This window comes from Anomaloglossus baeobatrachus, unplaced genomic scaffold (genome assembly GCF_048569485.1).
Source record: "Anomaloglossus baeobatrachus isolate aAnoBae1 unplaced genomic scaffold, aAnoBae1.hap1 Scaffold_91, whole genome shotgun sequence".
NCBI classification, from domain to species: Eukaryota; Metazoa; Chordata; class Amphibia; order Anura; family Aromobatidae; genus Anomaloglossus; species Anomaloglossus baeobatrachus.
The window spans coordinates 326,593-339,772 of record NW_027445305.1 but is presented as its reverse complement, the minus strand read 5'-3'; the positions used below and the strand labels follow the sequence as shown (position 1 = coordinate 339,772).

Below are 13,180 nucleotides of genomic sequence, written 5' to 3'. Positions count from 1 at the left end.
GATGAGGATGCGCAGGAGGAGGAGGAGGCTGAAGAGCATGACATTCCGGAGCTGTAGAGTGTGGGTGAAACACTGACTGAGGTAGGGCCTGCAAACCTTGGTGTGGGAAGGACGTGTTCCGTCCCTCGCTCAGACTGGGTCCCAGCTTCCACAATATTAACCCAGTGTGCCGTCAACGAGATGTAGCGGCCTTGCCCACAAGCACTTGTCCACGTGTCTGTGGTTAGGTGGACTTTGGGTGAAACAGCGTTGTTCAGGGCACGTGTGATGTTTTGTGACACGTGGTTATGCAACGCGGGGACGGCACACCGGGAGAAATAGTGGCGGCTGGGGACCGAGTAACGTGGGACAGCTGCCGCCATCAGGTCGCGGAATGCTTCTGTCTCCACCAGCCTAAAAGGCAACATTTCCAGCGCAAGCAGTCGCGAAATGTTAGCATTTAGAACTGTGGCATGTGGGGTGTTGGCAGTGTATTTGCGCCTGCGTTCAAAGGTTTGCTGAATGGATAACTGAACGCTGCGCTGGGACAAGGACGTGCTTGATGATGGTGTTATTTCTGAGTAGGCAACTGCAGGTGCAGGACCGGAGGAGGCTTGTTCGCAGGCAGCATGGACAGGGGATTGGCTCGCATGCACAACCAGCGAAGACGTAGCAGTGACATTAGCAAGCACTGCTCCTCGACTCTGTTGTACTTCCCACAAAGTCGGGTGCTTGGCTGACATGTGCCTGATCATGCTGGTGGTGGTCAGGCTGCTAGTTTTGGTACCCCTGCTGATGCTGGCACGGCAGGTGTTGCAAATGGCCTTTTTAGAATCATCTGGATCCAACTTAAAAAACTGCCAGACTCGGGAAGACCTAACATTTGTACAGGCACCTTGTGTCGTGTTGTTGTTCCGGGGAACGGTTGCCTGACTTCTGCCTGGAGCCACCACCCTGCTTCTTACTGCCTGTTGGGATGCTACGCCTCCCTCCCCCTGTGCACTGCTGTCCTCGCTCTGCATATCCTCCTGCCAGGTTGGGTCAGTTACTGGATCATCCACCACGTCGTCTTCCTCTTCCGCACCCTGCTCCTCCTCCTGACTTCCTGACAATTGTGTCTCATCATCGTCCACCCCTTGTTGAGACACGTTGCCAACTTCGTGAGAACGTGGCTGCTCAAATATTTGGCCATCTGTACATACGATCTCCTCATGACCCACTTCAACATGAGCTGGCGAGAGGCCAGAATGTGCGAATGGAAACGTGAACAGCTCTTCCGAGTGTCCAAGTGTGGGATCATTAATGTCCGAGGACGTGTACTCAGCCTTGTGGTAGGAAGGAGGATCAGGTTCTGAAATGTGCGGTGTAGTATCACGGCTACTGACACTTGACCGTGTGGAAGACAGAGTGTTTGTGGTGGTGCCAATCTGACTGGAAGCATTATCCGCTATCCAACTAACAACCTGTTGACACTGGTCTTGGTTCAAGAGCGGTGTACTGCTGCGGTCCCCAAGAATTTGGGACAGGACGTGCGAGCGACTAGATGTGGCCCTTTGTTGTGGCAAAATTAGAGCTTGCCCACGACCTCGGCCTCTGCCTGCACCACCATCACGTCCACTTCCTTGTTCCTTGCCAACGCCCTTGCGCATTTTGCAATGCTGTGCTGACGTGTATTCACTAGACTTGGGCGTTATATCAAAGTTTGTGCAAATTGTGCACCTGTACGCTGCCACCGACAGGCACACACGTGCGGTTTTTAAATGCAAGCACGGACGCACTAAGAACCTAACAGGTTTTAGGAGCAAAAATTAATGACGAGAACTCTGACACTATCAGCCACTGCTGACTGACGTGTATTATACACTACACTTGTGCGTTATATAATAGTTTGGTAAAAACGCACACAAGTGCACCTGTACGCTGCCACCGACAGGCACACACGTGCGGTTTTTAAATGCAAGCACGGACGCACTAAGAACCTAACACAGGTTTTAGGAGCAAAAATTAATGACGAGAACTCTGACACTATCAGCCACTGCTGACTGACGTGTATTATACACTACACTTGTGCGTTATATAATAGTTTGGTAAAAACGCACACAAGTGCACCTGTACGCTGCCACCGACAGGCACACACGTGCGGTTTTTAAATGCAAGCACGGACGCACTAAGAACCTAACACAGGTTTTAGGAGCAAAAATTAATGACGAGAACTCTGACACTATCAGCCACTGCTGACTGACGTGTATTATACACTACACTTGTGCGTTATATAATAGTTTGGTAAAAACGCACACAAGTGCACCTGTACGCTGCCACCGACAGGCACACACGTGCGGTTTTTAAATGCAAGCACGGACGCACTAAGAACCTAACACAGGTTTTAGGAGCAAAAATTAATGACGAGAACTCTGACACTATCAGCCACTGCTGACTGACGTGTATTATACACTACACTTGTGCGTTATATAATAGTTTGGTAAAAACGCACACAAGTGCACCTGTACGCTGCCACCGACAGGCACACACGTGCGGTTTTTAAATGCAAGCACGGACGCACTAAGAACCTAACAGGTTTTAGGAGCGACAATTGCTGAGAAGTCTGACACTATCAGGACTGTTTTAGACTGTGTACACCAGCCCCAGATATGATGAAGGCTGGTATACGGTCACCACTAGGAATGGCTATATACCCTGCCTGCCTGCCTGCCTGCCTGTATACTGCTACAATAGTCCTGACAAGGACTCTTTTGGTCACTAGCCTGTATTCCAACCTGGCTATACCCTGCCTGTATACAGCAACAATAGTCCTGAGAAGGACTCTGCTACTGTACTCCGACCTGGCTATACCCTGCCTGCCTGTATACAACTAGAATAGTCCTGAGAAGGACTTTTGGTCACACTGTTTGCAGCCCTGCTACGGAAATAGCTATAAAGGGCCGCAAACCTTTCCCTGAAGCAGCGACCCTCTCCCTGCACTGACTGTCTGGATAGCTGTGAGCAGAGCACAGCGCGCCCGCCGGTATAAAGGCTCGGTCACGCTGTGCAGGCCGGCCAATCACTGCAATTCCACAACTAACAGGGCTGTGGCATTGCATTGGTCTGCCAGCCAATCCCTGCATGAGGGCTGGCTCTCAAAAGAGCGCCAACATGCAGGGATGAAGACCACGAGTACAGCACGAGTATCGCGAGATTACTCGGTCCCCGTCGAGTAGACCGAGGCTGCGCTCACTTCCTAATGAAAGGGAGTGAGACGCATCTGGGAAGGGAAGAGAAAAGATTAGGGTTTGGGGATGATGAAAGGGCTTTCTACGGGCAAGGATGGCAAAGGGTGGCAGTGACGGAAAGTCAGGCAGCCTGTCCTGTCCTGTCCTGTCCGTCCGTCTTTTTGTATCATGAATTGGAAAGACTGCAAGGGGGAGGGGAGGTGCTTGTGTCCAAAAGGAGGAGTTATTCAGATTCATTGCAGTGGGCGGCGGCTGCAAAAAGCACCATTCTTCTTGTTTTTGCTCTGCAAAACAGCCTTTTCAAGGGATGGCTTGGGTGACAAAATGTCTTCTGTAGGCGTGGGTTTGTCTCCCTCTCCCTAAGATGTGTCCGGTATAGGCCAGGGTGCCACTCAAGGCCGTAACCAATTCGGGTTATAGCTTCTCGGCCTTTTGGCTAAGATCAAGTGTAGTTTCGGAGGACGCTACCTTGGTCGGTACTGGAAGGTGCCTGGGATTGCACGTCTGCTGGCCTTGAGGAAGTGTGTGCGCCTTCTGGTGACACATAGCCCTCTTGTGCCTGGACGGTTCCCAGGCAACGGGAGGCGATCACCTTTGTTATTTTGAAGTCCTACTGATAAACAGAAAAAAAAAAAAAATTAAATCTGTTCTTATCAGTTTAATATCTGATACGTCCCCTCTCTGGGGACCATATATTAAATGGATTTTTAGAACAAGGAGATGGAAAAAATCTTGCTCTGTCCACTCCACGCATTGACCTGGTATTGCAGTACCTCCAGGACCGGTGCACCCCTTCTTAACCCAGTTTCCAAAAGCAGAGCTCAATTCACCTGATTCAAATGAGCCCCATTAGTGAATTGAAAGAAAGCAAAAACTTTATATGCACCTCAATTTGGCCAATTCACTTTTCACACTTTCACCCTTTTTTTTATCTTTCACACCTTTTACTTGCTTTATTGATGCAAAAAGCTGTGCCAAATAGCAAACTCATCTCCACTCAACTTGACCAACTCTGCTATGTCCCGTGCAGTATCTTATTCTCAGTCTTATCTAGATCATTTGCAATTGAATAGAATAGATCCCTTTTGGCTGCTTATGACTGTGTAAAATATGTAGTTTTACTGGGCTGGGATGAGAGAATCCATTGAAGCATGGTGTAGGGATTGTGGTTCCTGTGTGCTAAGAAGAGAGGCTGGCACCAGCCAGAAAGCCCCATTGCAGCCAATAATCACTTAATAACTTTTTCAACTTGTCATCATATGGGAGGCCTTCCATTCCTTGTAGTAGTCTAGTTGCCCACCTTTGAACTGACTCTAACTTCTGAATGTCCTTTTTAAAATGTGGAGCCCAAAACTGGTTCCCATATTCCAGATGTAGCCTTACAAGTGATTTATAGAGGTGTAACAATACGTTGGGATCACGGGATCTAATCTCCCTTTTTATACACCCTAAAATCTTGTCCCAAGCAGCATTCCATCAGCCTCTGGAAGGTTCCTGGCGCATTGCACAGCTCGAAGGGCATGCTTTTGAACTCGCAGAGACCCATAGGGGTGGCGAAGGCGGTCTTCTCCCGGTCTGCCTCAGCAACGGACACTTGCCAATAGTGACTAGTGAGATCAAGGGTAGAAAAATAATTTGCAGTTCTCAATGCAGCTAGCGATTCCTCAATACGGGGAGTGGTGCCGTCCTTCTTTTTTAACAGGATCAACAGAGCTGCCCAAAGGCTACAACTGTCACGGATAACCCCAGCCGCCTTCATGTTGCTCAACATGTCCTTGGTACACTGGCAATGTGAAGGTGGTATTGGCTTATAGCTCTCTTTGATGGGTGGGTGTGCACCTGTGGGGATGTGGTGTTGGACCCCTTTTATTCCCCCAAAATCTAGCGGGCTTCCCACCGGTAACCCGCTCCCCAGCTTGGATGGATGCTGAGGGAGCCCCTTTTGCCCGCAGGCTCTGGCCCTGGGAACTGTAGCCTTGGCGGTGACTGTGCTTCCCTCTACGGTGTGAGCTGTTGCCTTCAATCGGGTCTTGACTGCTGGGAAACCCTGGAGGTTCCTGTCGCTAACGGATTTGACCGGTTTTACGGCGACTCCTAGCCTGGTCGGGGTCCGTAGGCCCTGCCGGATGGTGCTGGCTTCTCTTCACTCCCCGATCTGGTACCGGCGGGCCACCGCCCATCCCCGGTCCGTACGGTTCACTCCAATCAGCCTCTCCTGCAGAAGGTCACCACCGTCTGCCAACCTTGCTGAGTGCCCGGGCCACACACCCGGACACGGTCAGTCTCCTCTCCTCTTCACTTCTCTAACTCCAAAACTGATCTCTAATCTGACTCCTTTTCCCGCCTCCAGGACTGTGAACTCCTCGGTGGGTGGGATCAACCGCCTGGCCCACCCCCTGGTGTGGACATCAGCCCCTGGAGGAAGGCAACTAGGATTTGTGTTTAGCTTCGGTGTGCCTAGCCGGAGTGTAGAGTGTGTTGGTGTAGTACCTGTGACGACCTGGCTTGTCCAGGGCGCCACATTCCCCTATAGTAAAATGCAGACCGTCCGCGGGCTGCCCGTCCATCACCGGTTTTATTTTCACAACTGAAAAAGAATAAAACGGTAAAACATGTAAAAGCATCATAAACATTTTACAACGGTACAGCTTCCGCTCTTCTCCCACCCAAACAACCTGGCCCTGATGCTGCCCCTAAGAAGCGGGCAGCACCCCTTGACCCCAGTCCAGCACCAAGTTGCCCGAGCGGGTTCTGTCTCTTTCAGGGGGCCCACGTCCAAGGGGACCCCTGAACCCCCGGAGGATCGCCACCGGTTACGGTAGTGGCGGGCCTAGGCCATCCCTTTCCTCCAGGCCCATCCTCCCAAATCAGCCTCTCCGGAGGCGGTAACGGTGTCAAGCCAACAAACATTTTTATTTACATTGCACTAAGTTTGTGGTTGCCCTGCAAGTTCTCGGGCTTGTCCGTAAGCAGTTCCTTACGCAATGGTTGCACAGTCCCTACGGGGACAACAGTTGCCGGCAACGGCCGGTTTAATCACGGTTCATTCAGGTAAACTTCTTTGGTTGATCATCTTTACTTATCATTTAAAACTTTCAAACTGGTACACTCAACACATAAAGCCCCCCCCTTTTAAAGAGTAGTTTCCCTGTACCTAAGTGGGGGTCTACCTAGGTTGGGGCGAGTGGACCTTCGGGGTCCGGTGTCAGTGGTGACAGGCAGTGGGGCAGAGGGAACAGTCAGTTCCTCCTCCCTGCTATCATGTGGGGCAGGCGGAGGCGTAGGGGAGCTGGGTACAGGTACATCCCTGGGCACTGGCTCGCGGTTAACCGTTTCCATCATTTCTTCATCCACGGGTTGTGGGAACAGTATCACTGGAAGGATCACCGCACCGTTCTGTGTAGGCCAGTCTGCTGGAAAATCACCCATCATGGTGTGGATTACCTCTTTTTCCTTCTCCACTGGACTGGGAACTGGAGCCTCATCCGCTACTCTCAATGCTGGTGGGCACTTCTTCAGGTGGTCTCGGGAAACCGTGGCCAAAGTCCCCCCCTGGTCACGGCTGATCTGGTAGGCCTTCCCATTCTCCCATCCTGTGGGCTGGACTACATACGGGGTTTTTTCCCATTGATCATCCAGCTTGTGGGCCCTTCTTTTCCGCTTCAGCACTACATCCCCAGGTTGGAAGGAACCGGCAGGCGCCTTCTTGTTGAAGCACTGCTCCTGTTGTCCCCGACTCCGGCACAAGTTCTTTTCAACATACTCCTGGACCTGTCGGTACTGTGTCCTCCGCCGAGTGTCCCATTCAGCTGTCGACAGGAGTGCTTCTGAAGCTTCCAAGCCCATTTCCAGATCCACTGGTAGCCGGCCGGGACGAGCTCTCATCAGGTATGCTGGAGTGCATTTCGTAGAGCTGGAAGGGATGTTGTTGTACATATCGACCAGGTCAGGTAGCTTCTCCAGCCACAGGTTCCGCTCTTCCAGTGGTAACGTCTTGAGGAGGCCCAGGACCAAGTGGTTCATCTTTTCACAAATGCCATTGGTTTGGGCGTGGTAAGGCGTGGTCCGGATTTTCTTGCAGCCGTACAACTGGCAGAATTCCTGGAATACCTCTGCTTCAAAGGCCGGACCCTGGTCGGTAAGCACCCTCTCCGGGTACCAATGCGGTCAACAGAAATAAGCCTGGAAAGCCTTAGCAGCGGTGCGGCCGGTTAAGTCCTTAACTGGGACAACCACCAGGAACCTCGAGTAGTGGTCTACGATGGTCAGAGCGTAGGTGTACCCACTTCGGCTGGGGGTGAGCTTTACATGGTCAAGGGCAACCAGCTCCAGCGGTTGGTGTGTAATGATCGGGTGTAGGGGTGCCTTCTGGCTGGCCTCGTCCTTCCTTCTCAATGCGCAAGGGCCACATTCTCGGCACCAGGCCTCCACAGATTCCCGCATTCCACTCCAATAGAACCGCTCTCTTAACAACATCTCTAGCTTCTTCCACCCGAAGTGCACTGCACCATCATGGTATGCTTGCAGGACGGTGGGCACGTTAGCCTGGGGAATCACCAGCTGGCGGATCTTCTCGTGAGTCTTTGGATTAATCAGCTCGCGATACAACTTCCCCTGGTGTAGGTATAGCCGGGTCCGTTCTTGCCACAGACGTTGGGCTTCGGCAGGGGCAGCAGGGTCTATCCCAGCAGAACCCTGTTCCACTAGAGTCTTGACCAGGCGGACAGCAGGTGCCTGGTCCTGAGCTTCCTGCCAGTCCTGTCGGGGCAGCGGATCCAGGTTCACCCGTTGTTGGTAGACGTGCACCTTCTCAGTGAATGGCCGGTGAAATGCAGGCAACTCGATCTCTTCGAGGTCATCATCCTCTGGCCCCTCTTCCGACAGGTGGGGCATCCGGGAGAGTGCATTGGCATTGACGTTGGTACGGCCGGCCCGGTACTTGATGGTGAAATCGTAGTTGGCTAACCTGGTCACCCACCGCTGCTCCAACGCGCCCAGCTTGGCCGTATCTAGATGGGTCAGCAGGTTATTGTCTGTGTACGCGGTGAACTTGGCTGCTGCCAGGTAATGGCGGAACCGCTCGGTGATAGCCCACACCAGTGCCAAGAGCTCAAGCTTGAAGGAGATGTAGTTCTCAGGGTTCCTCTCAGTCGGTCGGAGTTTTCGGCTAGCATAAGCTATTACCTTTTCCCTTCTGTCTTGGACCTGGGATAGAACAGCCCCCAAGCCCACATTGCTGGCGTCGGTGTAGAGGATGAATGGGCGGCTGTAGTCAGGGTACGCTAGGATTTCCTCTCCGGTCAGGGCTGTTCTCAGCTGGCGGAAGGATTCCTCATGCTTTTCTTCCCACACCAATGGGGCTACTAGGGATCTACCACCCTTGGTCTGTCCTACGAGGAGGTCTTGCATGGGGGCAGCCATCTTTGTGTACCCCTTAATGAAGCGACGGTAATATCCCACCAGGCCCAGAAACTGCCTCACTTCCCTCACTGTGGTCGGTCTCGGCCAGTCATCATAGTATCATAGTTTTAAGGTTGAAGGGAGACTCTAAGTCCATCTAGTTCAACCCGTAGCCTAACATGTTGATCCAGAGGAAGGCAAAAAACCCCAATGTGGCAAACAAGTTCCAATGGGGAAAAAATTTCCTTCCTGACTCCACATCCAGCAATCAGACTAGTTCCCTGGATCAATACCCTGTCATAAAATCTAATATACATAACTGGTTATATTAAATTTTTCAAGAAAGGCATCCAGGCTCTGCTTAAATGTTAGTAGTGAATCACTCATTACAACATCATGCGGCAGAGAATTCCATAGTCTCACTGCTCGTACAGTAAAGAATCCTCGTCTGTGATTATGATTAAACCTTCTTTCCTCAAGACGTAGCGGATGCCCCCGTGTTCCAGTCGCAGGCCTAGGTGTAAATAGATCTTTGGAAAGGTCTCTGTACTGTCCCCTCATATATTTATACATTGTGATTAGATCTCCCCTAAGCCTTCGTTTTTCCAGACTAAATAACCCCAAGTTTAATAACCTGTCTTCGTATTGCATCCCCCCCATTCCTCTAATAATCTTGGTCGCTCTTCTTTGCACCCTCTCCAGTTCAGCTATGTCCTTCTTATATATCGGTGACCAGAATTGTACACAGTATTCTACGTGCGGTCGCACTAGTGACTTGTACAGAGGTAGAACTATATTTTTTTCATGAACACTTATACCTCTTTTAATACATCCCATTATTTTATTAGCCCTGGCAGCAGCTGCCTGACACTGTCCACTAAAGTGAAGTTTACCATCCACCCATACACCCAAGTCTTTTTCTGTGTCTGTTTTACCCAGTGTTCTACAATTAAGTACATAATCATAAATGTTATTTCCTCTACCCAAGTGCATGACCTTACATTTATCTACATTAAACTTCAATTGCCACTTCTCAGCCCAATCCTCCAATTTACATAAATCTCCCTGTAATATAAAATTATCCTCCTCTGTATTGATTACCCTGCAGAGTTTAGTATCATCTGCAAATATTGAAATTCTACTCCGCATGCCCCCAACAAGGTCATTTATAAATATGTTGAAAAGAAGCGGGCCCAATACTGACCCCTGTGGTACCCCACTATGAACTGAGACCCAGTCCGAGTACGTACCATTAATAACCACCCTTTGTTTCCTATCACTGAGCCAGTTTTTAACCCAGTTACACATATTTTCCCCTATCCCCATTATTCTCATTTTATGTACCTTTTATGTACCTTATGTAGTCTTGGATGGCGGTGATCTTCTCGGGGTTGGGGGCGACACCTTCCGCACCAACCACATGTCCTAGGTACTGCACTCTGGGTTTCAGCAGATGACACTTTGAGGGCTTCAACTTCATCCCATACTTGGCAAGGGACGCGAACACCTCGGCTAGGTGCTCCAGGTGGGCTTCATACGTCTGTGAGTACACAATCACATCATCCAAGTACAGCAAAACGGTCCCATAGGCAGTCTTCTCTCGGTCTTCCGGTGCCACGGCCACCTGCCAGTACCCGCTGGTGAGGTCAAGGGTGGAGAAGTAGTTAGCGGTTCTCAGCGAGGCCAGGGACTCTTTGATGTGGGGCAGAGGGTAAGCATCCTTATGCGTTATCTGGTTAATCTTCCGGTAATCCACACACATCCGCATGGTGCCATCCTTCTTCTTAACCAGCACCAACGGAGCGGCCCAGGGACTACAGCTGTCCCTAATAACCCCTGCCTCCTTCATGTTCCTCAACATGTCTTTGGCGCATTGGTAGTGCGCAGGGGGAATAGGCCTGTATCTCTCTTTAATAGGGGAGTGTGTACCGGTAGGGATGTGGTGTTGAACCCCTTTAATCTGCCCAAAATCTAGAGGGTGCTTGCTAAAAACCCGCTCATACTCCTGTACCACCCGGTATACCCCTTCCTTGTGGTGTATGGGGGTATCATCAGTGCCGACATGTATCTCTCGATACCACTCGCCTAACTCCCCCAGGGATGAGTGGGAACCGGCAGCAGGCGGTGTGACCGGGGGAACGGCTTCATGGATCGTGTGGGGATCTAGAGTGAGCAATTTGGCAAGGGTAGCGTACCGGGTGGTGCATGAATGCACACATATTGGTTTTATAATCTTATTGTATTACTTTATATTCTTATTTCACTTGTGCATATCTCCACCATAATCCTGGCTAAGAAATATAGCTTTTTTTGGGGTACACAGGTAGTAAGGTCTTCTTTCTATTTCTTTAGGGGTGATATAGCCTGGTGGAACTCTAGACCTCTAACATTATATATGCACCCTTTTTCTTTATGGTTCTTGGACACCTTATAACATTCTTCCATACATATATATCTTTCTCATAAATTATAAATAATTAGGCATTTTTATATATTTTATTTACATTTTCATAAATAACTTTTTACAAAGCATGGGGGACATTCTCACATACATATAATTTTCATGTACGCATTCTGAAAATTTACGCATAAACCGTACACACTCCTTTTTGTAACAATTTCTATAACTCATTCGCTGAACTCTCATCCCGGATATTCATTCTTACACCGAATTTCCTGTTATAACACAACATTCATTATTTTTATTCAATTTATTTTTATTTTTTAGGTTTATTAGTAGTGATGAGCGAGTACTAAAAAGCTCGGGTGCTCGAAGCTCGGGCCGAGCCTCCCAAGATACTCGTGTACTCGGCCCGAGCACCGAGCCCAATGTTATCCTATGGGAGACCCGAGTATTTTTGTGAAATGACCACCGGCAGCATGTAGAAACCCTAAAAATGGCACAAAAGTCTCCGAAGAGTGCTCAAATGACATGGCAACAGCATGGGGAAGACCCCTTGAAGCATTTATCACTCAAAAGTCACAGCTGTGAATAATTTTGTCCGCGTTTTACGCCATTTTTACGGACTCACCAGAAAACCTTCCAAAATGACACCAAAATGATTTTTCATAGCGGAAATGTTAAGGGCACATACCCAATAGTGAGATAGAGCTAATGTATGTTACTTTTTGAGATCAATACATGAAAGATTTTACGTAAAACATTGTGTGGCACTCCGATGTCCCTGAGAAGAGACGTACATAAAGGCCTCTGAGTCTAATGTGCCCATTTTGAGGAACTGAGTCTTTGTAGTATTTTCCTTTGCCAGGGCAGTCCAAAATTGTGAGGTTCACCAATGCCCCTGCATACAGACGTGCATGATGGCCTGTAAACCTGAAGTGCCCATTGTAAGGAAGTGGGTCTATTGTAGTATAGCCCTTAGGCAGGGCAGCCAAAAATTGGGAGGCTCCACGTTGTCCCTGGATAGAGACGTGCATGAGGGCCTGTAAACCTGAAGTGCCCATTGGAAGGAAGTGGGTCTTTTGTAGTATAGCCCTTTGGCAGGGCAGCCAAAAATTGGGAGGCTCCACGTTGTCCCTGGATAGAGACGTGCATGAGGGCCTCAAAACATTAAGTGTCCATTGTCAGGAAGTGGGTGTATTATAGTATAGCCCTTTGGCAGGGCAGCCAAAAATTGGGAGGCTCCACGTTGTCCCTAGATAGAGACGTGCATGAGGGCCTCAAAACATTAAGTGTCCATTGTCAGGAAGTGGGTGTATTATAGTATAGCCCTTAGGCAGGGCAGCCAAAAATTGGGAGGCTCCACGTTGTCCCTGGATAGAGACGTGCATGAGGGCCTCAAAACATTAAGTGTCCATTGTCAGGAAGTGGGTCTTTTGTAGTATAGCCCTTTGGCAGGGCAGCCAAAAATTGGGAGGCTCCACGTTGTCCCTGGATAGAGACGTGCATGAGGGCCTCAAAACATTAAGTGTCCATTGTCAGGAAGTGGGTCTTTTGTAGTATAGCCCTTTGGCAGGGCAGCCAAAAATTGGGAGGCTCCACGTTGTCCCAGGATAGAGACGTGCATGAGGGCCTCAAAACATTAAGTGTCCATTGTCAGGAAGTGGGTGTATTATAGTATAGCCCTTAGGCAGGGCAGCCAAAAATTGGGAGGCTCCACGTTGTCCCTGGATAGAGACGTGCATGAGGGCCTCAAAACATTAAGTGTCCATTGTCAGGAAGTGGGTCTTTTGTAGTATAGCCCTTTGGCAGGTCAGCCAAAAATTGGGAGGCTCCACGTTGTCCCTGGATAGAGACGTGCATGAGGGCCTCAAAACATTAAGTGTCCATTGTCAGGAAGTGGGTGTATCATAGTATAGCCCTTTGGCAGGGCAGCCAAAAATTGGGAGGCTCCACGTTGTCCCTGCATAGAGACGTGCATGAGGGCCTCAAAACATTGTTCCCATTGCAAAGGAGCGGGTCTCCTGTCATTGTAATGTCCATTCTGCAAAGAATGGGCGAAAAAATTTACCACTGGGGGTATACCTGAAACAAAGGCCTAACTCTTGTAACGGTCATCATGGTGGCGCATGAGGAGAAGGAGGAGCAGTCCAGCGATTATCCAAAGTCCAGA

The 13,180-nt window shown here is 49.7% G+C and overlaps 1 pseudogene; it reads left to right on the top strand.

Moving 5' to 3' along the window:
- Positions 1-3,793: 3,793 nt before the first annotated feature.
- On the top strand, positions 3,794-4,001 carry LOC142289198 (U2 spliceosomal RNA; annotated as a pseudogene).
- Positions 4,002-13,180: the final 9,179 nt, after the last annotated feature.